The following is a 26791-nucleotide window of genomic DNA, read 5'->3' as shown; positions in this document are numbered from 1 at the left end:
GGAAAGAAATGTAGGCCAAGAAGCAGATTTCGGGGGTGACTGCATGATGAGTTAAATCTGGACATATTTCAATTAACATCACAACAGGACATTTGGAACCCAACCTTCCAGAAGACTTGAATATTTTTAGCAAAGGAGAGGCGTAAATAATCATGTACCAAATGGTTTGCCAAAAGATGTGAATAAATAGACCATGTCATATAAAAAAGGAATGTTTGTTTCAATTTCATGATCATTAGGGGGAGCCCCAGTACCTTTAATGTTTCCTGAGCTTATGTGCAAATCATAAATCTTAGAACAGTCTGAAAAAATAAAATGTCTTACCAACAAAGTTAGCATTTTATAAAAATCAGCTGCATATAAGACTCAAGTGTTCCGGCTGTGTCATGAGATAGGCTCAAAATATGTCTTTTAGCTTGCCAGGTGCACCTACTGTTTCTTTTCCTGGAGTATATAATGAAAGTAAGTGTCCTGACAACATTAAGTACACTACATCTCTTTTGAAATACCCAGGGACTTCTCAAGATATAAATCAAAGAATAAAAAAAAATTCCCTCCAGTGTCACTGCTTCTCTACCTACCTCAGGATGAGGAAGCCTTGCGGAGAGAGAGGGGAAAAAAATGAAGCTGTTGATTGTTCTTTCCATTCTGTTGGCCTAGCATTGTTTAGATATGAGGCCAGCATGAATGGAACACCAATGCTTTACTAATCCTGATAGCCAAATTACAACTTGGATCTGATTTTTTTTTCTTTTTGGCTAATAAAATTATGTAGGAGAATATGCTGTAGTAATTAATATTTGAGTCTTTCACTGTTTATCTCCTGTAGTCAAAAGCAGCAGTTTTGACTTGGATACCTACCAATCCCAATAAATAGAATTGTGTATTGAGGAAATCACGAACTGCTGCATAACCATTTACATTTTAAATGAGCCCTTTGATATGCTGGCAATCCAATCTAATGATTACAACCAAGGACTTGGACAGCCATTAAGTCTGCAAGTAAGATAGAACCATGCATGGGTAGTCAGCTTGGTATCATGATTCTGGGGAGCATGCAAGGCGACACCCCTCAAAAAATTGAGAGGTACACAACAGTTGTAAATGCAGGAGTGTTTATTTAATACAGGCACTGCTTAGGCACTTGGAACCAGGACCAAAGGAGAAGTGGACTCCTGAAAAGTTGATCCCCTTCACAAGTTTTGTTAGATGCAAACTACACAGGCATGTTTCATTATAATAAGTTGCCTTCTGCCTGTTTTTAGAAGCATCTCTGCTTATAGGTAGATAGGTTTGTTTCCTAGAGCTTCCTTAACAAGTATCATAGTAGGGTAAATTAAACAATGGAAATTTACTTCCCCATAATTTTGAAGGCTGGAAGTGTTAGTAGATTTGGTGTCTCTTGAGGTCTCTCTCCTTGGTCCCCACATAGCATGTCCCAGTGACATTTCAACAGGGAGCTGAATCAAAGTGGAGCATCTGGGACACAGACTGGCACCGATGTGGGATGCTGACATTGCAGGTGGCAGCCCATTTCACTCTGCTATAATGCCTTCACTAATTTTTTATTTTTTTACAAAAATGTTACTTTGAGTATGGAGACATTGAAAAATGGGACATCTAGAGAAGGAAAGAAGTGGGATAAATATGTGCAGCATGCATTAATCACTACAAAAGAAATGCCTGAAGTTACATTTTTAAATGGTTAAAGATTTATTTGTTTTTATTCAAAAGGCAGAACTGCAGAGAGAGAGAGAAGAAAATGCAGATGGGCCGTAAGAGCTTTAATTTGCTGGTTCATTTCCCCAGTGTTCACCATGGCTGGGATTGGGAAAGGCTTAACCCAGAACCCAGGAAATGCATCTGAGTCTCCCATGTGGGTGGCAGTTGCCCAAGGACTTGTGTCATCTTCAGCTACTTTCCTAGGCATATTATCAGGGAGCTGCCTTGGAAGTGGAGCAGTTGGTACTTGAACCATGACTCACACGGGAAGCTGCTGTCATAGGAGGCAGCTAAATAGACAGTGCCATAAAGCAGCTCCAGTGTTTGACATTTTAATTGTAGACTCTTGGGATTGTGTCTTCTTTGATAAATGTTAACTGTTTAAAAAGAAATATAATACATTCAGGATCACTGAATTCATTTATATGCCAATTAATTCTAAGGGTTTCATTTATTAATCTATTGCCACAGTTACTATTGAATAAGAAGAGGCATAGGACATCAGTCAATTAATAGAAATTTTGGATAAATTTATACCTGACTCTGACACACTTCATACAAGATTCTTAACTTCTTTAATCCTGATTTCCACTGACCAAAAGGCCAGTGTTAAAAGTATTAAAGATGCCCAGCACTCACAAATATAAGCATTGTGATGACAATTTGATTTTTGTAAGATTCAAGTCACATTTGCCTTATTCCTATCATTAACTTAAAAATTATTCCTTTCTATGACTCTTTTTTGGGTCAGTATATACATTAGCCTAGCCAATATTAAAGGTTCTTTTTTCTTTTTTGCTAAATCAAGGAATATGTACAACTATGAAAATATCATAGCATTTAATTATCAGTTCTGTGTAAAATCATGACTCATCTTAAAACTGCAATTCACAAAATCTCTCCAGGATGCAATGGCCTTGAATGCTAATGTCTTTTCACAAATGTTTTGTTGTAAGAGCTTTAATATTTGAGAACAGGGATAAAATTCTAGATTTATGTGAGGTGTATTACTTTATGGCAAATATCTTCTTTATATATATAGTATGCTTTGCTTTATTTAAGTCTGTGATAATTACCTGTTCACATGAGTACTTTATGTGAGTCTTTTCTACTTTTGATGTGCCAAGTTTTTCTGAATTTCGGCCAAATGGCCTAGGCAGCAGTCTGAATTAGCAAGCTTTATGGCTTTCAACTTTCTTAATATACCCTTTTCTTGATTCACATGAATTATGTCTTGCCTTTTATTTGCTCCAGTATTTCAATAATATCACATGTAGTATAATGTTATATAGTTATATATGTAAAGAAAATTAAATTTGTAGTAGTAAAAATATATAAAAGTAAAATGTACAGGGAATTTAGAGATCAACTTTGCTCAACCTCCTTACTCAGAGGAGGAAAATCTGATCTATTTATTTATTTCTATTGGAAGGGCAGTATTGTGTGTGGGGGGTCTTTTGTCCAGCAGACCCCGAGACCACCGAGACATGAGGCGATAGGGCTCCTGTGCAGCAGAAACACTGGAGACGAAATGGTGGTGAAGGATGCTTGTTTATTTTAGAGAAGTCACAAGCTTATATAGATTAGGAAAAGGGGGCAGACAAAAGGGCAGTCCCAACAGTAATTACACCCAAGAATAACACTGTGACAGGCTAGTAGGTATGTCTATCACTTTGGAAACCTCCAATGAAGTTAAAGGTCAGGAAGCACAGGAAGCTGTGTCTCAGGGCAAACTCCTTGGAAAGCAGGATAAATGTAACATTTGACTTTCTAGAGCTGTTTACAAAGGACGTCCTGGCACAGTTTGTTAAAGGGACGGGGAAGAGAGACTGGGGTGTAGCCCCTTGCTCTTGCTGCATGCCCCATGAACAGGCTATTTGGGGTCTCTGTTAGCTGAGACTCTTGTCAGAGGTTCTCCCAGTCTGTTGTGTGCCCATGGCCTCCCATGTGGGCTAGGCAGGTGGAAATCCAGGGATGATCTTTAGACAAAGAGGAAGAGAGACAGAGAAAAAGTCCATTTGCTGGCTTACTCCCCAAGTGGCCCTAAAGCCTGGAGTTGAGCCAGTCTGAAGCCAGGAGCCAGGAGCGAGGATCCAGGAGCTTCTTTCAGGTCTCCCACACAGGTCCAGGATCCCAAGGCAGGAACCAGCGTCCATATGGGATCCTGGCACATGTATGGTAAGTACTTTAGCCATTAGGCTACCATGTGAGGCCCCCAAAATAAATCTTGTTTTAAGAAATGTTTTAAGAATGATGTTACCTATAATATAAGCCAAATAATAAACAGGAGTTTAGATATAGGATTCCAAATTGAACAGCCCATGTATTCATGAGATTCTCTTGTTAGGAAAATGATGAAGCTGAAAACTCTTTATAGAAAATTCCAACTGTACTTCAAACCTTGACATTAAAATTTCCATTTTGTTTGAATCTCAATTCAGTCTTCTGAATTGTTCCATGTCATGTTTTCTTGAGCTTCATCTCCTATTCAGTTGGAGTACAAAGAAAAGACAATAATGGTGACAAAAATAGCAGCATGGGTATTTTTCATTAAGTTTGCTCTGCTGTGCATTGAAGTATTTTGGTCCTTAAGGGAAGATTCTGTTTTCATATTAGTTTAAATTAATTAAGGCTTAGAAAGTCGAAATGCTTGGCCTATAGTGATATCATTAGTCAAAGATCCAATATCTTCTCCAGTCTATTGAAACACAAAGATTTCTCTGAAGACAACAGTGAAATTGCGGTAAGCCTCTAATACATATTACTCACATCAGAGGATTATAACTGTATTGTGGGACCCATAAAATAAAAATGGATACAAAGTGAGTAAAATTTTCATAGAGTTCTTGAGACCACTTAAAAGAAATGACAAAGGATGATATATTTTCCATAAATTAAAAAAATAATAATTTGAGAGACTTTTTTTTTGTTTGACCAGTAAAGGGATTAAAAAATGGAAATTTACAGGAAACATGCAAGAAGTTTCTACTTCCAATTCCTGAGAGCACATAGAAATGATAACAACTGAATGGCAGTGAAGCCATCATCCATCTGATTCTGAAATTGTTTCTTTTCATATTGAAATCAATCAGTGAACTCAGAATAGCAAACTAAGATTCAGGAGACATGCAGAGGTTTGGGAACAAAAAGTGGCTAAAAATAAAGATGAGTGTAATGTAAAATAAAGGGCATTTCTCTGCGGTACAGTCTGACCTTGCAACAACCATTATCATGCTTATAACATCTGCATTAAATTTTCCTGTGCTTCCTTAAATGTAATTCATTTGACCTTAATTGAGAGGTTTCATGACCTAAAAGAGAAATATTTGATATTAAGTTGTGTCCACGGTTTAGGGAAATACAACTGTCCATTTCCTTTCCATTTTAGTTAATGCTTGATTTAAATATTCTGTTTAATTCAGTGAGGGAAATTAACCATCCAAAACAGTTCTCTCATACATATTAAACTGGTGCCAACCATGTTCCCAAAGCGTGTGTTTGCAGCGTGCCCTTGTATTTATTATTATTTTTAATACAGTCTGACCTTGTGAGAACTGTTTTGTTGTTGTTAATTGAACTTCTCAAAAAGTCCTACTTAGTCTCTCTAACTAGATTGTTAACTGCTTGGGAAAAAGATGTCATTGTGTTTTTATTTTCTATAGTTGTTATTAAAGTCTTAGCATTAGCATTGAGTCACTAAACAAAATTTGTTATATTTATAATGTAAAATGCTAGACACTTACAAATAAATGAATAATTTCGTCTCGGAATATCAAAATACAAAGCACAAAATAATTGGTTCTAAATAATGTAACGCTTACTTTGTGGCTTTCAATCTTATTTTAGATAGGGAAAAAGATAAAGGAAAACAATTTGGATGAGTTTTTGGTTCAGTTTCCTTTGATTCAAAGTTTGTAGATTTTATAGAGAAATATATCAATTGTGCTTATTTTATCAATGACTTTTTGTATAATATTATTTATTTGGAGTTCTAACAAACTCTAATTCAACCTTCACATATCTTGTATCATATTGTGTGTGGTCAGGAGATGGGGACAGAAATTACTTAAAGAATAAAATACATATGTATTTATGTGTGTATATTTATATAATCATATATATGACTATTAATCATGACACATGCCATAAATAAGTAGAATTCTACAGTAGATATTGACAGGGAAAACCAGTGTTAGGCAAGATGGCAAGAGGAGGTGACGCTTGAATTGTTAGTCTGTGGTCATGGCTCTTACAGAGCCATGTGATGAGTAGTGATGCATATTTCACAATTCATTTTGCATTTTATGTAGAGAACAGATTAGTGTGAATTAAAATTAGAAATGTAACTATGGTTTTGGAAATTATCATAAGCTAACAAATCCCTGGTGACCCTAGGTATTAAAATACAATGAGTTTGCAGTAGGTTTGGAGGGAGGGACCTTTGCTGTAGCCTCAAGAGATAAAGGTAACCATGCAGTGATTCTTGTTTTTGATTTCCCAATGTGTTTAAGATCCTTTCTCTGCTATCTAGTCTATGCAAAAATAAGTTTGGGAAATGAAATTTATTAAATTGTAACATATTTTTATTGATGTATGTGTTTATTTTTGGAAAGTCAGATTTATAGAGAGAAGAGAAACAGAGAGAAAAATCTTCCATCTGTTGGCTCACTCCCAAGTGGCTGCAATGGCCGGAGATGAGCTGATCTGAAGCCAGGAGTCTCTTCCAAGTCTTCCACATGGGTGCAGGGTCCCAAGGCTTTAGGCTGTTCTCCACTGCTTTCCCAGGCCATAAGCATAGAGCTGGAAAGAAGTTAGAGTAGCCAGGATGCAAATTGGTACCCATATGGGACTACAATGGATGCACGGCAAGGACTTTAACTTCTATGGTTATGTTTGGCATAAAGTCGTAGTAAACTATGCATTCGTAATCCGAAAATGAATAGTTGGACATCACCAGGTCAAATAATACCGATATTTGGATTCTAATGCCAAAACTGGCTATAACAGCTATTTCCATTTGGATGTCAGTCTTGAACCTCTTTCCTGTCTCTCATTTGTTTTTTAGTCTGTAGCACTTTTGTGTTTTCAATAACTACATAAGATACATTTTTCTATTTCTGACAGTCGATAGATACTATACTGAATAATAGTGCATTGCCCTGAGACTGCAACAGTTCATCCTGGCCTCTTGAACCTGAAATTCTCTTAAAAGGTGTAGAGAAAAACGAGAGGATAGATTGTGTTTACACATGCAGCACCAAGTTTCTTTTCTTTTTCAGACTCAGTTTTTACTTGTCTGATAACCTTTGTCCTCTTTAGTCACATCTTTATTCAATAGTGGGTGACAGGAAGGAAGATATCCCTTAGATCCCATAGTTACTTCGGAAAAGAAGCAGTAACAGTGACATATCAGGTTACTGGAGTTTGTTTTCTTTTTTATGTGCCAAATCAAATAAAGTCAAGCACCTTTTATTGTGTCATGCTACTGGTAACAGAATAAATGTCTACTTAGCTTTCTATTTAAAAAAAAAACATGATAATGCAAGAAAGACAAAGCAAACAAATCACACAAGTATGAGAAAATTGATTTCTCTTCTCTCCAAATTCCAACCCCTAGGGAGATTTTCTTTGCTTCATGTAATAGAACATGAATTAATACACTGCCTTCTTACCTGAACATCTCTTTTGAGACCAGTGACTAGCTTTAAATCAGATTGCCTTAACCCTGAGAACAGAATGTGTGAAATTGCAAGCTGAAGGAAGATTTAATGTTTATATATAAGACTAAATTCCATTCCCTTCTTCTAGGAGTTATATATTATCATAGTAGATCCCACATAGATTGTTTAATATTGCTTTCATCTTTTTAAGAAAGATTTATTTATTTTTATTGAAAAGGAAAACCTACAGTGAGAAAGATCTTCAGTCCGCTGGTTCGCTCCCAAAGTGACTGCAATGGCCAGATCTAAAGACGATCCAAAGCCAGCAGCCAGAAGTTTCTTTCAGGACTCCAATGTGGGTTCCAAGGCATTGGGCCATTTTCTATTGCTTTCCCACCTATAAGCTGGGAGTTGGATGGGAAGTGGAGCAGCTGAGATGAGAAACCAGCATCCATATGGAATCCCAGTGCATGCAAGGTTGTTAAGTCACACAGATTACATAGCTCTCTGTTCAAAAAAGTAACCAAAATAAGAGAATTCTCTATTGGAATGAATAGACAGCATGGAGATAACTTGAGAACTCAGTAATATTTGTAATATTTATTATGCACTGAAGAGTTTCAGTGGCACAACTATTCTATTTCTGTGGAAACAGCCTAGAGCACATGACATGTACTGACTTACGCAGTTTGTCCTAGAGGCATTTAGATAATAGAATATTCTTGATTAATGCTCTGTCCCTCATACTCTACCTATCACTATAAAATATACATGCTATGTCCTGAAGCATATATAAGTTCACTTTATAAAATATGTTTATGTCCAATTGCTAAATGACATTTAAAGCTTTGGTTGAATTTTTGTGATAATTTTAACTATCATGTGCATGTTGCTCCTAAAGCAGCTTATTTTTTTTACATTGTTCAACATTTTGAATTAAAATTTTTGATCATGTAAGAATTAGAAATACTTAGAATTATATTTTCTGCTTAAGCAACATATAGTATATTTTAATGGATCTTTCCACTGTGAAGCATTCAGACAATATACAGAAATTATTTTTTTTTGCTGGCAGATAAAAGATTAAGCTTGGTGCCTGTTTGAACTAAGAAGATTTTTTTTTTTTATGTTTGAAATGTGTGCTAAAGTTTCTTAGGAACATAGAAAATTCTAAGAATTGTTCCTACCAAACTAGTCACAGTTGGTTAATACAGAGGAAAAACATCAGGGCTCACTTGAGAGCTGTGGATTATGTTCTTGTATTCTTGTTTCCAACCCTAGTTTTTCACTATACTAATCACTCTATGTTATGCAGAAGTAAACAATAGGAATGCCCTTGGGTTTTCTCCCCTCTTTTTTACCCTGTTTTCTCTATTCCTGTTTATTGTATTTTTTCTGTTTGTGTGTATGTGTGTCTCTCCTTCAAAAAAATTACAAATTGTAGTCACTAACCAGCACAACCATATGCATTATTTTATGGTTGTGTTGCTTACTAAATGGACACTTGGAACATTATTTATTATCTATACCTGGAGATTCTACTGTAGTATTTTCTGGACATTGAATTTGCATAGTACTGTGAAGTTATGTCAGTGGATACCGTAAATGTATCTCTTATGGCATCTTTTTACTTTAAATCTCTGAGGAAATATTTATTTGAAATTGACATAACTCTTATGGACTTTTTAATAGCTCCTTAAAGGTTAATGTTAAGGGTTTGAAGAAAGGACAAAGGCTCTTGTGTAAAAACTATTGAATTTAAGATAGTATTAGGTAAGTATCCTTTATGTAGTTCTAGAATTTGATTATCCCAAGCAGGTCCAAAATACTCACTGATTTAAAAATGAATAACAGGGCCCAGCATGGTGGCCTAGTGGCTAAAGTCCTCACCTTGAACACGCCTGGGATCACATATGGGCTCTGGTTCTAATCCTGGCAGCCCTGTTTCACATCTAGCTCTCTACTTATGGCCTGGGAAAGCAGTTGAGGACAGCCCAAAGCCTTGGGACCCTGCACCCATGTGGGAGAGCCAGAAGAGCTCCTGGCTCCCAGCTTTGGATTGGCACAGCACTGGCCGTTGCGGTCACTTGGGGAGTGAATCATCGGATGGAAGATCTTCTCTGTCTCTCCTCCTCTCTGTATATCTGTCTTTGCAATAAAAATAAATAAATCATTTACAAAAAAGAAATAGAAATGAATAACAGGATATAATACCCTGAGCATAGGCAAAATCAAAGAAAAAAAAAGAAACAAATAAATTGCATTTCACCAAAGTTAAAAATACTTGTGTATTTAAGAACATTACCAACAATATGCAGAGATAACATAAGTAAGTTTTTGAAAATAAATACTTGATATGTGATGAAGAACTACTATTTAGAAATTATAGAGGACTCTTACAGCTAAACACTGAAACTGAAACAACTCAATTTGAACATAGGCATAGGACATCAGCAAATATTTCTCCAAAGAATAGATATAATGGTCAATCAATGTATAAAAAGTTTCTCAATATCATTAACCACTAGTTACATGTAATTTGAAATCACAGCAAGATACCTCATTATGTTCATTAGGGTAATTGTTATAAAATGAGAATTAATTGGTATTGGCATTATAAAGGGGGATTGGGGCCCTAGTACCCATAGTATATTATTGGTATGCAAAATGGTGTGGCTACTTTGGAAAACTATGGCAGTTTACAGAAAGCTGACCAGAGTTACCATATTACCTAGCACTTTAACATATTCTTGCACACAAATACTTACAGCAGTATTTTTATAACTTATTTTACATTTTGTTAATGAACAAATTTCACAATAGAGATTTAGGAACATAGTGATATATATTCACCCTCTTCGTTCCTTCCTTCTTCAAATTTTTTAAAGATTTATTTTAGTTTTATCTGAAAGACAGTTACAAAGAGAAGAAGAAACAAGGAGAGACAGAGAGAGAGTGAGAGAAAAATATTCCACCCACTGGCTCATTGTCCAAATGGCCGCAATGGCCAGAGCTTGGCTGGTCTGAAGCTAATAGCCTCCCCTGAGTCCAGGGCAAGGGTAAAGTGTTAGAAGACTTTGGACCATCCTCTGATGCTTTGGTAGGCCAGAAGCAGAGAGTTGAATTGGAAATGGAGCAGCTATCATGCCTACATGGATACATGGGGTGCCGACACCTCAGGTGGAAGTTTAGCCAGTAGGCACTGATTCCTATATATATATATATATTAATTTAGAAATACGTGCTTCAATTTTGCTTTGTAATAACTGGCTCAATATTTCAACAAGATTTCAACAAGATTTCAACACATAAAAAGCAAGAAATTACCAATATTATTCCTCAAGAGTATAAACAAAAGCTATAAACCTATAAACGATATTCAACTCTCAATAGCCAATAGTTGGCAACAGTTTAGATGTTCATGCACAGATTTTTGGATAAACAAAGTATGGCATATGCTTCTGGCAAAATGTAATTTAGTTTTAAAAGCACTGAAATTTTTGTTCCCTTTTCAAGAAACAATCTTGAAAATGTGCTCAATGTACTAAGTAAAACACAAAAGGAAAGATGTGTGATTCCACTTTTATGAAGTACTGACAAGGCGCAAACTCATATTTGTTATTTACAGCAACTCATAGGAATAACAGCAGTTCCCAAAGGCTGGGAATGAACAGTTCTTAGCGGGTGTGCAGTTTGTGTTTAGGATGATGGGAGATTTCTGCAAATGGATGGTGATCATGATGCATTGCTGTAAATGTGCAACACTGTCAATGAAGATATGTTTAACAGTGGCAGTGTAGTACATTTTGTTATGCTTTTTTTTTTTCCAACTTTGGTTGCTGTAACACAATATCTGAGACTGGGTAGCTCACACATAGACATTAGTCTCACAGCTGTGAGTCCTGGGAAGCTCAAGGAAAGGTGCCTGCCACTATAATTCTTGTTGAGAGCTCTACCCTGGCCTGCACACAGCTATCTCCTTGCATTGTAGAAAGAGGACTTCTGTCTTTGTTCCTATAAAGGCATGCATCCTGTTATGACATCTGTGTCATCATGATATCATCCAGTTACCAACCAAAGGCCTTATTTCCAGATACTATCACACTGGGCGTTGGGACTCCAGGATGTGAATTCTATGATGACATTTATGTGAGCCCATAGAATGTATATGTTATCACAATCTAAGCTAAAATAGCAGATGTCATATTTTACACTCTTTCCAATATAGATTTTATTAAAAAAGTTTGTCTTCAAGCTCTGTGGAGATACCTTTCAATATTTTATTAAGCATGTAAGAGTTTTTGACTACTGTCTTTCATTAAGTCCTGTTGGTCACCTATTTCAAGTTCAGGTTTTTCGCCTTATATTCAAGGATAGGAACGAACTCTGTCTGAACAATGACAATAAACGTTGTATAAATGAGAACTATCATGTGTTCTATTCCAATTCACACACTCATTATAATCAGCATTGATTTTAGGTTGACTATTCCTAAGAAGATATACAGATGCATGCTTTTGTGCAACTGTTTTTTTGTTTGTGCGTGTGTACTACTTTTTTTGAAGAGATGCTATCTGTACAAGAGAGTTATGATTTTTAATATTAATATTTGTCAGACTGCATGAAGAAAATCAGAATTTGTTTTTTGCAATTTAAAACTCAGGCTTTTTAAGAGGAACACAGATTCTACATAACTTTTCCATTAATTAAAAGAGTACATTTGCTTTCAATTTGGAATACATTGAAAGACTTAAAAATAGAGAAAACTATGGAGTGTTCTAAGTCCTATTTTCTGTCATTGATTTGCCCTGTAGTTTGGAGTTGAAATTGTAACATATCTGGACCATTTCTCTCCTTTAAAAAAAATGTTTAAAAAATTATTTTCCATGAATCATTTTTGTAAGTGTAGGATTCCTCTCCTGCCCTCCCTTTTCTTCCTACCCCCCCCACTGTTCTCAATGTTATTACTTGAATATAGTCCTTTAGTAATGGGTATAAGTTGAAAATGTTGCTATTTGGGTACCTCATGGCATTAAAGAGATAAATACAGAAAATCCAGTAACATTGTCAAAGTATATTTAAATGTTTCACAGGGAATCCTCCTTTTATTAAGGAGTAGAGATGTCTACTGTGACATATCTTTACTTCCATGTAGGCTAGTCTTCATAATACAGTTTATCTGTGAGACCATATGCATGTACTCCTCTGATGGGCATCTGGGTTGTTTCCATCTCTTCCTTATTGTTGATTGTTCTGCTGTAAATATAAGGATGCAGATCACTTTCTCATAGGTAAATTTCATTGCCTTTGAATATATTTTCAGGAATGGGAGAGCTGGGTCATACAATAGATCAATTTTCAGTTCTCTGAGCACTCTCCACACTGACTTCCACAGGTTGCACTGGCCTTCACTTCCACTAACAGTGGAGTAGGCTACTCTTTTCCCCACATCCACCCAGCAGATTTTGTTAGATTTCTGAATGTAGGTAAATCTAATTAGAGTTAGGTGGAATCTCAATATGGTTTTTGTTTGTAGTTCCCTAATAGGTATAGATCCTGAGCATTTTTTTATGTCTATTCATCATTTGATTTTGTTCTTTGGAAAAGTATCTGCTCATTTTCTTACCCCATTTCTTCATAGGGTTGTTTATTTGGCTGTTATTGAGTTTCTGAAGAGCTTTGTAAATACTAGATATTAATTCCTTATTTGGTGTGTAGTGTACAAAGACTTCCCATTCTGTCAGTTGCCTCTGCTCTTTGTTGATTGCTTTCTTTTCTGTACATTGGCTTGTTAGCTTGGTATAATCCCAGTTGCTTGTTTTGGCTTTTACTGCCTGTGCTTTTAGTGATTTTTATAAGACATCTTTAACTGCTGCTATCCAATTGTCCCAACATCATTTGTTGAAAAGATCAACATTTTTCCCTGGGTTACCAATTTTCAGTTCTCTTGCCAAAGGTTAGTTGGCTGTACATGTGTGGGCTTCCTTCTGTGGTTTCTATTCTGCTCTATTGATCTTCTCCATTTCTGTTACAGTACCAGATCACTTTGATTATTACTGCCATATTGTATATCTTGGGATCTGGAATTGTGATTCCTCCAGCTTTATTTTTCTTCTTCAGGATAGCTTTAGCTATTCATGCTTTCTTGTGTCTTCAGAGGAATTTTTGTGTCATCTTTTCTATTTCGGAGAACAGTGTTGTTGGGATTTTGTTTGGAATTTCATTGAATCTGTGGACTGTTTTCTGTCCACAGAAATGTGGACAATTTGATGATGTTGATCCTGTTGATTAGGAATATGCCAAATTTCTCCATCTTTTAATGCCTTCTTTTATTTATTGTTTTAATGTTTTGTGGTTTTCATCATAGAGAGCTTCCATGTCTTTTGTAGGTTTATTGCCCTAAGTGACTTACAAGCTCATCTGAATGACTGGCTATGACACTGTTTCAATAAACCTTTGTTTACAAAGTCCCTACCAGATAATATTTGACCATTATGCTACAGTTTACTAACTCCTGGTTTTGAAAGTAGCTAATAATTTTGAAGTCATTATTATATCTTGGAATCAAAAAGAAAAATAAAATGGATGATATTCTTTATGAAAATAAGAATGTTAAATTACAGAAGAGTAGCACAGTTACATTTGTCTCCCTTATATCCTGAGCTAAAAAATAAATTAGGATCATGATATAATTGCCCATAAAATCCTTGAAAGTCTGTTACATACAAAATTCGGCTGTACAGAGAGGAATATACATAATAATTAAGTTTGCTATTCACACTGGGCAAATTTAAAAACTCATTTCTATTCAGGAGGAACAAATAGAATATTTAAAACATGTAGATTAGCTGGATAAATCAAGGATATTTATGTTCACACTATTTTTTTTTACAACACTTACAGTTCGTTCCTACTACCTAGACACTTCATTACTTTAAGTTGCAGAAGCAAGAGAGGGTATTTACTAGTCCAGACATTTTGTTAATATATTCAATTGCATTGTATTATTTAATTAACACAGTAATAACAGTACAAGGTTCGGGATACTATGTTTGTTTTTGAAATGAGGAGGCCATCTAAATTGGCTCTTAATGCAAATATGTACAAGCAGTTTCAAAAGAAAAATCTTTAATTTCAGTGTCCTCCGGATCCTTATAATGCTCTGTGGGGGATTGGTTGCCGTCTGAATTACTGTGTTGTAGTACAGACATTGTGGTCAAGGCTGCCTTGTTCATTAAAGCCCACACTGGCTCCTGCTTTCATTTCCTCTCTCCCTCACCATTTTTTTCAAACTTGCATCCAAATAAGCTATTGGTACACAAGTGTTTGTCGCCTTTTTCAAACTTGCATCCAAATAAGCTATTGGTACACACGTGTTTGTCGCAGGGTGCACTCTAAGCAAAGATACTCTAAATAAGATACACAGCTTCTAAGTAGCTTATCTGTAAACTCTCCCAGACTCCTTACCAAAATGTCCTAGAAGTCCCCCGAAGTGCTTCTTTAATAAAGTTTACAATTCAACATCCATTGCTTAAACTTACCTGCTAATTATCCTTCTAAGATATTTTGAAACCATTTTGTTGATTTTCCCTTTTCTGCCCTACTGTAAACATAAACGACATAATACATTTGAGTATTCCACATATACTCACACATATACATATATTCATATGTACCCTGTCAGTCATTCATCTGTCCTTTTGTCATTCTCCTTCATAACAGCCATGGAGCGGCTGGGGACACTGTATCTGATACAAGTCAGTTCATGTCAGTGGAGATTTAACTCAGTGGTATTGCATGAATCAAGGGAGCTTTCTTCTCCTTGATAGTGGAGCATACATTTTAACCTCAGTTAAAACAAAGTTTCTTTTCTGCTTTTTTTAAAGATGAAGTTTTAATAGAACTGTGTAGTTCATATTTAAACTATTTATAGAAAAGTAAACAAAAAAATTGTAAGAGAAAATTACGTATGTATCCCATGTTTTAAATATGTAGTCATGAATGCTGCTTTAGAACAACTCTGCGTTGTGATTAAAGAGTATATTCTGCCAGATCATTTGCTGATAAAGTTCTGACTTTAATCATCTTGAGTAAAATATAAAATTTGGAAGAATTTAATGTAACAAATAAAGACAAAACTACTTAAACTTGAAAGCAAATGTAACTCAGTAAATTTTCTCAGTAAATTTTCCAATTTTCTATGTTAAAAGCAAAGTTTCCAGGCAGCACAACTTGATAGGCAATTACTTGCCAAACTGAAGACTCAAAGTACTAGATCAGCCTGAAAGAAACCTGAAGCTTTTCTAAGTTCCCAGCCCTCTCAGACCTCACACCTGCTCTAGGATTCTTATTATCACTTTAGTTGTTTGGTTGTTATTTTGTTTTGTTTTTAATTTAGGCAATAGTGAATTAAACACAGAAACAAATTAGAAGTTGAGTAATGGAATGTAGCAGTTTGGGAAAAGCTTGTCTCAAGAAAATGCAGGTTAAAGCTGAGGAAGTGACAAGCAGTTGCCAGGCAGTGAAGACACCAGTGAAGATGCCTGGCTTACACGTGACTGCCTGGGTTCTAGGCCTGGCTCCAGCCTTCTGCTCTACCTTCCTACTAATGCAAACGCTGGAAGGTAGCAGGTGATCACTCAAGGAATTTGGATTCTCCTGCCTTTGTGAGAGACCAAGACTGAATTCCCAACACCTTTGGCCTGGCCCAGCTCTAGATGATATTGGACATTTTGGGAGTTAATGAGTAAATAGGAATTCGATATCTCAGTCCCTCTCTTTTCCTCTCAAATAAATTAATTAAAAAGAATTGGAGCATGAGGCTTTTTTTCTTTGTTTGCATTCTGTCTCTTAGAAGCAGTGTAGCTTCTGTCCCTTTTAGAGAGAATTATCAAAATATCATCTGCACTGAAGCATAAGAAATGAGGAAGAGTTTTAATAGCTGTTTGAAATTTTTTTTTTAAATTCCATGGTGTGTTCCATTTTATTTCACTAATGTCAGATGTTCCCATTTTAAAATTAAATTGGTGCCATGTTTTTTACCTTAGCTTTCAGTTTTGAAGAAAGTTTTTGCTCAATAAAAAGTTCCCAAAAGGTATAGTTAGAACCTAAAGAATTCAAACTTATTAGAAGTAGAGTAGTCTTCTTGCAGAAGCAATTGAGGCATCTTTGCTTAAGAGACTTGCTTTTGGGAATCAGTCAAAATTGTGTTTGAAAATTACAAATGTAAGAAATAGAAAAGCTTTTTAAAGCCTTAATTCCATTACATGTATGGTACATATGGTAAAAAAAACAGTCCCATGAGCAAGGCACACCCATGAGTATTAACAAATTTTGTCCTGATTTATATATTTATATATAATATATAATATATTTATATATAACATATATATAACATATATATATAATATATTTATATATAACATATATAAATACAGACACACATATATGTGTGTGTATACATACATACATACACATTCTGCTCTGGAAGCCAGAGAAGCAGAAGCAGAGTTCCCATTTGTTGATGTACTCTTCAAATATCCATTATGTGTGGGACTGGGCCAGCCTAAACTGGGGAACTGGGAACTTCCTCAGTGTCTCCAACATGCATGACACCGCCTCATGTACTTGAGTGATCACCTGCCCCCTGGGATACACGAGGGCAGAAAAGCTGAACCCAGGAGCAGATCCAGAGGGCTCAACCATAGACACTCTGATGTTACAGGCAAGTTAAGTGACATTTTAATTGCCACAGAAAATGCCCATTGAGTTGAAGGTTGGGGAGGGAGGAGGGTGACAAGAAGGTGGTGGAAAGAACTATGGTTTGTGGTTTGCGTGGACAATAGCAAGTACATGCAGAATTAGGACTTCCTGGCCACCTGACTGTAGGCCCAGCAGGACACCATCAACATCTTGTGCCATTCATAGACCTGCAGCAAGCCAGAGAACAGCGTGAGCCTCAACATGCTGGCCAATGACTATGGTGTGCTGACCACGCTCATCACTGACATCTGTCTTGTCCTCTCCAAGCTCCACACCTTGCATCCCAAGGGCAAGATCACCTTCTGTACTGGCAACCCCATGTCCCTCCTGGCCCTGAAGCACCAGCACTGGCAGGACAAGAATCATAAGATGCACATTGGGAGCTCGGTAGAGGATAAGGAGAAGGATCTGGTGAAGCTGACTAAGCACCTCAAGAAGGTAAAAGTCAGTGTTGACACTGTCAATTTTCATTAAGATGAAGTGAACACAGAAAAGCTGACAGCCTTTGTAAACACACTGAATGGCAAAGATGGAACTGATTCTCACCTGGTGACAATGCAACCTGGACCCAGCCTGGACTACAGGCTCATCATCTCTCCGTTCTTGGTTGGGGAAGGTGACGTCATGCTGGGCCTGGAAGCCGGTGATTTTGAGTGTGGAGTGGATCTCAGTGCTGACCCTGAGCTGGCACTGGCCCTGCACGTCTCTATGGAAGAAAAAGAGGCCCAGTGGGCAGTGCCTGCCTATAATGTAGAGGCTGGTATAGCCATGGCTGGGGCTGAAGACTCGGATAACGCCCTGCTGAAGATGACCATAAGCCAGCAGGAGTTCAGCTGCTCCGGCTCCTGGACCAGAGCAACATGACAGAAGAGGAGCAGATCACGTACGCCATGCAGATGTCTCTGCAGGGCACAGAGTTTGGCCAGGCCGAGTCAGCGGACCTGGATGCCAGCTCAGCCATGGACACGTCTGATCTGGCTAAGGAGAAGGATGATTACGACGTGATGCATGGCCCCGAGTTCCTTCCGAGCATCCTGGAGAACCTTCCAGGAGTGGATCCTAACAGTGAAGCCATTCGAAATGTCATGGGCTCCCTAGCCTCCCAGGCCACCAAGAGTGGCAAGAAAGACAAGAAGGAGGACAAGAAGTGAGACTCAAGGAGCAGGGTGGCCAGTTTCCCAGGTTGGGATAGGATATAGCGCTAAAAAGATTGTAGCCTTAATAAAACTCATCATATTAAAAGAAAAAAATAGCTACCCATCACTGATGCAAATTTTAACTGAATCAGTATTGAGCAGTGACCATGACCTTTATCACAGGCAAGCTAATCTTAAACATTTTATTTACATTGAAAAAGGCACATAAGATTGGGAACAAGGACCATAGACAATTGTGTATATTATGTTTAGCATTGTTAACTTATTCTGCTTTCATCTTATGTACTCCCCTCTTTTGTAATTCAATAATTATATAAAAGGAAAATGGTTTTCTAAGAGAAAACTTGGGAATTTTTCTATCACTTATTGATTTCATACAATGCCAGCCTTCTCACTATGTATTCTTCATATGTTATATTCTTTGCTATTAAAATTTCCAGGGAACAAGTAAATAATGTGTAAAGGAAAACAGTCAATGGAGATGCTGTGGGTTTGAACAAGGCACCACATACTGTTTTGAACTGCAAAATCATATATCTGGTTCAGCCTATCAATCAAGGCGTTTGTTTTAATTTTGTTTTGTTTTGTTTTCCCCGAAGGAGCTAGGAAAAGTGAATTGACCAAGGTAAAGAAAAGTTAGAATATACATCAGATAAAATGGTAAAAGAGATCTCTGCTATCTATTCACAGGCTATTTAATATATGCTTTTCAGTTCACTCTTACTTTAAGATTAGATGTGGCAAGAAAATCTAATTGAATCCCCATATATTCAAGAGATGGTTTTCTGTTAAAGTATAAGGGAAATTTCATGTATGCCTAGACCAAAAATGTTCCCTTAATGATATTTTTACCAGAGATATTTTGACATTGATGTGGGATCCCTAATTAAAGGGTCAGTTCTTGCAAATCTATTTGTTTCTCAATTGTAGAAGAAATTTTATTAACGATAAAGGCATAACAGTAAATTTTTCATGAAGTATAATTAAGAACCCAAGGAAAATTATAGAATTATTAATGCCATTTAATGTTTGTTGATGCCAACTATGATTAAACTTAGTGGGAATTCTATTACAGGCCTGGATATTAATTACTGGTCTGTTGCACAGGGGTGAGAGTGGGGCTATCTATAGAATTATCATATGATCTGGCATGGGAGTGGTATCTGTACTCCCTTCAAGCATGTAACACTAGATCCTAACTAGGAAATGTGGGTCACTCTCTCAGGCCCATGAATCTTTGTGGGGAATTTATGAAGTTCAGTCTTGCCCCCAAACGAGTGCCCAATTCTGTGTTTAGTGTCTTAATGTTAGAAAAGCAGATCAGCCTACACTGAGAATTTAACTTTCTCCTGAGTTGTGTTGTGTTTGTGATAAAACAGATTGGCCTGACATACAACTTTATTTGTCCATGCACTACTGAATGTGAGAGACTTAATTCCAGAAAAGAGGCATTGTCTGTGTGCACACAGATTTTGATGGATGATTTACCAGTCCTAGCCTTTCACCATATTTCCCTAGAGCCTTGTTTGACCCTACAGCTATCCAAGCTCATTGCCCTTACAGTTTTTGTCTGCCTTGTGATCCTCAAATTCCTCCTGCCAGTTAGTTGTGTTTCTTTTTCCCCATGAGTGCACTAGTGCATTCATCACCAGATAAAGTCTAAAGTTATACTATAACATTGCGCCAAAAGTTATCCATGTTCTGCCTACTGCTAATATGGAGTTCTTTATTATCAGCCAACAAACTGGTAGTCCAGCTCAGCTTCAGAATCTCGTCTTAGTATTTGCTTTCATTATCTATCCCTGGTACAAATGCAGAGACTTTGTAGAAGAGTTCTAGTAAAGTGTCAGCTAATGCCATGGAATCATGTGAAGTTAGGCATGTCCAATAGCTTGTCCATGGTGGAGTAGTGAACTGGATGTTTATGTAGTCCCACATGACCCAACAATCACCATGGCTGAAAATACAGTTTATTAGGAGAAACAAATTATGTCATATCTTTTTATCTACCCTCTTTATTTGCACATTTAACTTTCAAATTTCTGATGATTAACGTTCTATGTTTCTAGACAGTGAAAAGCAGTACTAATTGATGGCAGAACAACATGGCTATAAATATTCACTTAACAAAGTGTTTAACATATTTTCAGAATTTCTGAAGTAATCTATCGGTAAGAGAATGTCAGTGTTTTCTCTGTTCTAAAACAACCCAAATTGCCTTGAAAATTTTTCTTAAGCTACAAATGTATAATTATGTGATTATAAATAATTAGTAAAAAGTGCATGGAAGGATAAGTGAGATTAGAAGTATTTAGGAATAGTTCATTAATTGCAACTTGTTTTATTTGAAGATTGATAGAAGGCAAAAACTATATTAATCTATAAATGATACACTTGAAAAAAGTGCTAAAAGGATCTTATTTTTACATTGAATCTTGATAGCCCTATATTTTAGGTTTTTAAATGGAAAGTTTCATTATGGATAATTTTATGAAAATACAATTACCAGAAGAGTTATTATTCTGATTTAATTTCTAATAGCAAACATTTTGTTCGACTTAAAAGAAACTGAATTTCTAACACAAGCATATTTGGTGAGAGCAACATGAATGTCTCCAGTTAAGTGATTGCCTAAGTGTTAAGTGCCTATCCTTTTTTTTTTTCCTTATTTATTTTTATTGGAAAGACAGATTTACAGAGAGGAAGAGAGACAGAAAGTTTTTCCATCTATTGGTTCACTCCCCCAATGGTCACAATGACCAAAGCTGAGCTGATCTAAAGTCAGAAACCAGTAGCTTCTTTCAGGTCTTACAAGTGGTATAGATGCCCAAGGGTTTGGGCCATCCTCCACTGTTTTCCCAGGCCACAAGCAGGGAGATGGATGGGAAACAGAACAGCTGGTACACAAACTGGTGACCATATGGGATCTGGGCACTTGCAGGGGAAGGATTAGCCACCATGCTGGGGCTGCTATTTTTTTTTCTAAAGTATCCTGACAATATACCTAAATTATCATCCTAGTAATTATTTTGTTTTTTCATAGTTTTTCTATACAACATTGGTAATATTTTGACAAGTCTTTTTATAATTTGCAAAGTTAAATATCAGAATTTTGAATTTGGACACATTATTTTCAAGATTTTATAGCAGTTGCCACGGCATTGCAGTGTTATTACATTTACTATACACATACATATATGTGAAGATTTGTTTGAAAGATAGAGTTACACCAAGAGATATGGTGAGACAGAAAGGGAGAGAGAGGAAGAGTTAGAGATCTTTTATCTAGAGAGAGAGAGATCTTCAACATGCTTATACACACTCCACAAGCTTGGCCTGGGCCAATCCAAAGCCCAGATCCAGAAACTTTCTTCCATATGGGTATAGGGGCCCAACACTTGGACCACCTTCTGTTGCTTCTCTAGCAAATTAGCAAACATTTGAACCAGGCTTGATGCAGCCTGGATTCTAACCATCAGAGCATCCAGATGGGATGCTAATGCTGCATGCAGCAGCTTCACCCACTGTGGCACAAGCTGGTCCCTCACATTTTTGTAGCAGAACTGTCATTTACCAGAAAGTTTTACAGAGGAGTCAAGCTTAAAAAAATTATCTTAAAAAAATTATCTTAAAACTTGAAGATACTTTCGATGTAGAAAACATTATGTTTATGACATGGTAAAACCACTCACTATATGGGAGACAGTTCTATGCACTGAGAACATTTAGCAGGATCCTTGTCATCTACCTACTAAGTGTCAGAATGATATTCTGGGTCTGTCAATGTTGCATGCTGGATGAAACTGAAACCTGCAATGCTGACATTCCATAAAGGTTCTGGTTCTTGTTCTCATTCATCCACCTATGTGCTTATGGCTTGGGATGAACACCCAGAGGTGGTCCACATGTTTGGACCATGCCACCCATGTGGGAGAAACTCGGCTTCAGCTTGGCACAGTCCTGGCCATTGTGATCACTTAGGGAGTGAGTGAACCAATGGATGAAAGATCTTTATTTCCCTGTAATTCTGAATTTCATAATGTGTAAATCTGCCAAAACAACAAGAAAAATTTGTCCCATTGTTTGCATTTCTGAGAAAGTTCCTTCAGTTAGCAGAAATGTGTGAGAGCTGTGAAGTGTTGAACCTTTAGGCAAATTTCTGATGTTGCACAGTGTACAGGGGTTACAGGGCCTATAGGGCGAGGGTCACATAAGGGATTAGTCACAAAGTGGCCCACACAAAGTACATCATGAAAAGGTAGAGAAGATGCTGTAATTTAAACTAGGAGTAATAAAATCATGCATTTTATGAAATTGTCCTACTCAAATTATTTCCTCATTGAGAATTATAGCAAAATTGCCTCAAAGTGGTAACACTTAAAGTAATAACAAAAAAGTCATTTTTTCTTTCTTTTCTATAAAACTCCAGAAAAAGATGTATTTATCTCCAAATATAAAACTCTCTGCCATTGTGCATGCTGCAATGATGGACATATGACTGTGTATGAAGAACTATATGTTAGTAATGATATAGAGGATCTGGGGGGGAGGAGGAATTGGGGAGGGGATAAGAGAATATGGAGCTGTATCATAAAATGATAATAATAATAATAATAAAATGTAAAAAAATGAAACTGTCAGAGAAAGTCTTTGAGGAAATTATTTTTTTATAAGGCACATGGCGTCTTTTGGCTGTTAAGGATATCATCATTTGCATGGGCTTTAACTTATAATTTTCTCACCATTGTTGGCTTAAAAATTGAAACAAGCTAACCTCATTTGCTTAAAAGTATATAAGAATATTGATTCCAATGTATAAATTTAGCCTCAACAGAGGCATATGCTTTCTCTTTTTTGTTCAAAATTTCAATATGATTCAGATTCACTACTTGAGGGAAACAGTTGCCTACTGTATGTTCTGTTTCTTTCACCCTCTTTTATAAGGATGGGCTAATAGCAGGTGGCATAATCTGATTATTAGCGTTTCATGGCAAGGAGGAAATTTTAAGGGTTATTAAGCACAGGGGACAATTTTCATCTCTGCATTTGGGAAATTAGAGTGTAGCACCATTAACTTTAATGGGAGGTGCATGGCAAAATCTGGAAATTTTCACAATGGATCAGCACAAAGTTATGTAGTACAGGTGTTTAATTGTTAACAGAACTAAAATCTGAGCTGAATTAATTTTTAAAAAATCAATGAGTAAAGCCTTAATGGCTGCAATGGTAGAAAATTCTGGAAACAAATTGTGAGTTACATCTGGTACAGAGGAACATTTTATTGAAAGAACCAGGGGAATGATGAAATAAATCATAGTTATATCCAATGTATTCAACTTGCCTATGAATATGACTTTAGTTTTCACTAATACAGGAGAACTTTCGGAAAGCATGTTATCTGTTTCACTATGGAATTTGTAATTCAATTTTCACAAGAACTCATTTCTATTTTTGAAAATTCTGTGGAGTATTTGTAACAGAGTATTCCAAATCTCATTTCAGGTACCTATGTACTAAGACTTTTAAATGTATCTTTGTAATAAAATGTATCCAGAATCCTTAGCAATGTAATTCTGTGAAAGATGGAAATACAAGAGTTACTGCCATTAAACATAATCTAACTGAAATCATCTATGTTCAGATATGACTTTCCCATGTAGACTTGTATTCTGTTGCCATTTTCTTATTTGTTTCCATATGGTGATGCAAGGTGGATATTGATTCTTTTTTATATCAGATTATGTAATGTGAACAAATAATAGATTTCCTAAAACAAAAATATGCCATAGTATTTAGCATTTTTAGAAGGGGTGTTTATTGATCATTCAAAACTCACCAGGATAAGTAATTTGAATTGATGGGACAGAACTAATGTTGTCATTTATTCAACTGTCTTGACATTGAAACTTTCTTTTAAGTGCATTGAGTAGAAAATAATTTATGTAGTAGTAGATTACAATTAACCTTAACTATCCCTAAGTTCTACATCTATGGCTTCAACTATGTATCAGGAATATTTTAAAAAAAAATTAGTTAACTTATGGAGTCATTTTTTTTCTTGGTACTATTCCCTACACAATACAACAAAATGCTTACATAGTGGTTACTTTGTATTAGATGCAAGTAATCTTGGAATGAGTTAAAGTTCATAGGAGAATGTGAGAAGGGTATACACAAATACTGCATCATTTAATGTAAGGAATTTGGACTTTCAGTATTTTGGTGTTTGGAATTTCATCAACCAGTCCTCCAAAGACACTGAAAGTCAGCCATAGTTGCAGGTTTATTTGTTTGTTTGTGTATTTATTTAGTGTTTATTTGAAGAGGAGAGTTATATAAAGGTAGAGACCAAAAGAAGTACTTCCATCAATTTGGTTCACTTCCCAAATGGTCACGATGACCAGGACCAGGCAGTGTCAGAATCAGTATCCTGGAGCTTCTACTTGGTCTCTCATCTGGAGCAAGGGACACAAAGACTTGGGTTATGGTCCACTGTTTTCTCAGGAACATTATCTTGGAACTGGATCAGATGCAGAGCAGGTCAACCATTTGTTGAAACAGTGTACATTTGGGATTCTGTCACCAAGTTGTCAGCTTAAACTGCTCCACTCCATTGCTGGCCCTAGCACTATGTGTGTATATATACACATATATACGGATTAGAATGAAAGAAACAGGGCCCAGCACAAAGGCCTAACAGCTAAAGTCCTCACCTTAAATGCTTCTGGATCCCATATGGGCGCCAGTTCTAATCCCTGCAGCCTTGCTTCCCATCTAGCTCCCTGCTTGTAGCCCAAGAAAGCAGTAGAGGATGTTCCAAGACCTTGAGACCCTGCACCCATGTGGGTGACCTAGAAGAGGCTCCAGGGTCCAGGATCCTGGCTTCGGATTGGTGCAGCTCCAGCTGTTTTGGTCACTTGGGGATCTTCCTCTCTGTCTCTCCTCCTCCCTGTGTATCTGACTTTGCAATAAAATAAATACATCTTTAAGAAAAAGAATTAAAATAATAGTACAAGCTTGATTTGTCATTAAACAAATCAGCAATGTTGGGCAAACTTTTTTTCTATGTGTGTTAATAGAACAATGATCCACTAAGATGATCATAACATGAAGAGTTGTGAAACATAAATTGTTTATGCCTCAAACATGGACATTGTGATTTGCAGATTTGGACTTATGTATATGACCTTTGTAGCACATATTGAGAAATATATTGGAAATTAGGTTCTGTTTATATTTTAAAATACATTGGAAAACTACTTCTATATAACAGTGCTGAAGATCAACAAAAGTGTAACAATTTGGTATTTTTTTATATGAGAGGCCAATAGTTAAAATCTATAAATGCCCATTGTTTTAGGAAACATTCTCCACTTTGCTCATACTTGCTTGACTCATTTTCATTTTTTAAAGAATATTTTGTTTCTTGCAACACTTCAAGTTTAACCAAATCAGTATTATATGTCATTTTATACATACCAAAGACAGTTTTTTAAAAGTTAACTCAATATTAAAAATATATATTGCTCCTATATTCTTATATAGGTCCAATTTTTTATTGTTCAATCATTTAGATAAATGATATATTTACTTCTTTCCTCCTTAGAATACCTTTTAATTATTCAAAGAATAATGCAAAGAAATGTATCTACTAAATATTGCTAAATAAACCAGGCAAAAATCTTCATTTGCCTTGCTTGTTCACATCACAGAACTAAATTTCTCAGGAAAATAGAAGGAATTTCATGTGCTATATTTGGGTTTGATTTAGTGGTAATATCAAGGATTGTAGAGTCAATAAGATTACTGCCTTCCTAGCTGCATTAGTAAGGAGTTGGATCACAAGTGCAGCAGCCAAAATTTTAATCAGTGCTTGTATGGGATCTTGGCATCACAGTTGGAGATGGGATAAATCTACTCTATCATGCAACCATCCTATGATTTTCGCATGAAGTTAGCCTATGGAGAGACATTTCAGATGTCTTAACTACCCTCAGCTGAGAGTAGCTAAGACATGTAATCAACCTGGAGGCCTACCAGTGGATAGCAGGATAAGCAAAATGTGATGCATATATATGCTACAATATGGAATCATACTGGGCCATAAAAATTGAAATCCTAAATCCTATCTTTTGCAACAAAGTGGAATAAATGGAAATCATTAGGCTCAGTGAAATAAACTAGCCCCACAAAGACAAATATCATATGATTCTCCTGGTCTTTAATAATTAATTCACAAAGAATCAAAAATATAATCTATAGATGTGAGACTGACATTCTTGGATTATATTATTGTGTACAATCTTTGTTTATACTCCTGAGGAGCAGTAGGTTTGGGTTTTTTGTTGTTATTTTTTGTTTTTTTCTGTGTTCCTAGTTATCATTAATATTTTCATCTCGTCCTGATATCTTTACCTAATGCAATGTTACACCTGTGATTGCAAAGTGAAATGAAAGCATGCTGTTGTAAAGACTAGAAACAGACAGACA

At 36.2% G+C, this 26791-nt stretch overlaps 1 pseudogene; it reads left to right on the top strand.

Annotated features, from left to right (window-relative positions):
* Nucleotides 1–17003: 17003 nt before the first annotated feature.
* LOC121153454 lies at nucleotides 17004–18364 on the top strand (annotated as a pseudogene).
* The last annotated feature ends 8427 nt before the right edge of the window (nucleotides 18365–26791 follow it).

The sequence above is a fragment of the Ochotona curzoniae genome, unplaced genomic scaffold (assembly GCF_017591425.1).
Source record: "Ochotona curzoniae isolate NIBS_2020 unplaced genomic scaffold, NIBS_Ocur_1.0 contig_2692, whole genome shotgun sequence".
NCBI classification, from domain to species: Eukaryota; Metazoa; Chordata; class Mammalia; order Lagomorpha; family Ochotonidae; genus Ochotona; species Ochotona curzoniae.
The sequence above is the reverse complement of the archived record's forward strand: the minus strand, read 5'-3'. Positions and strand labels throughout refer to the sequence as shown.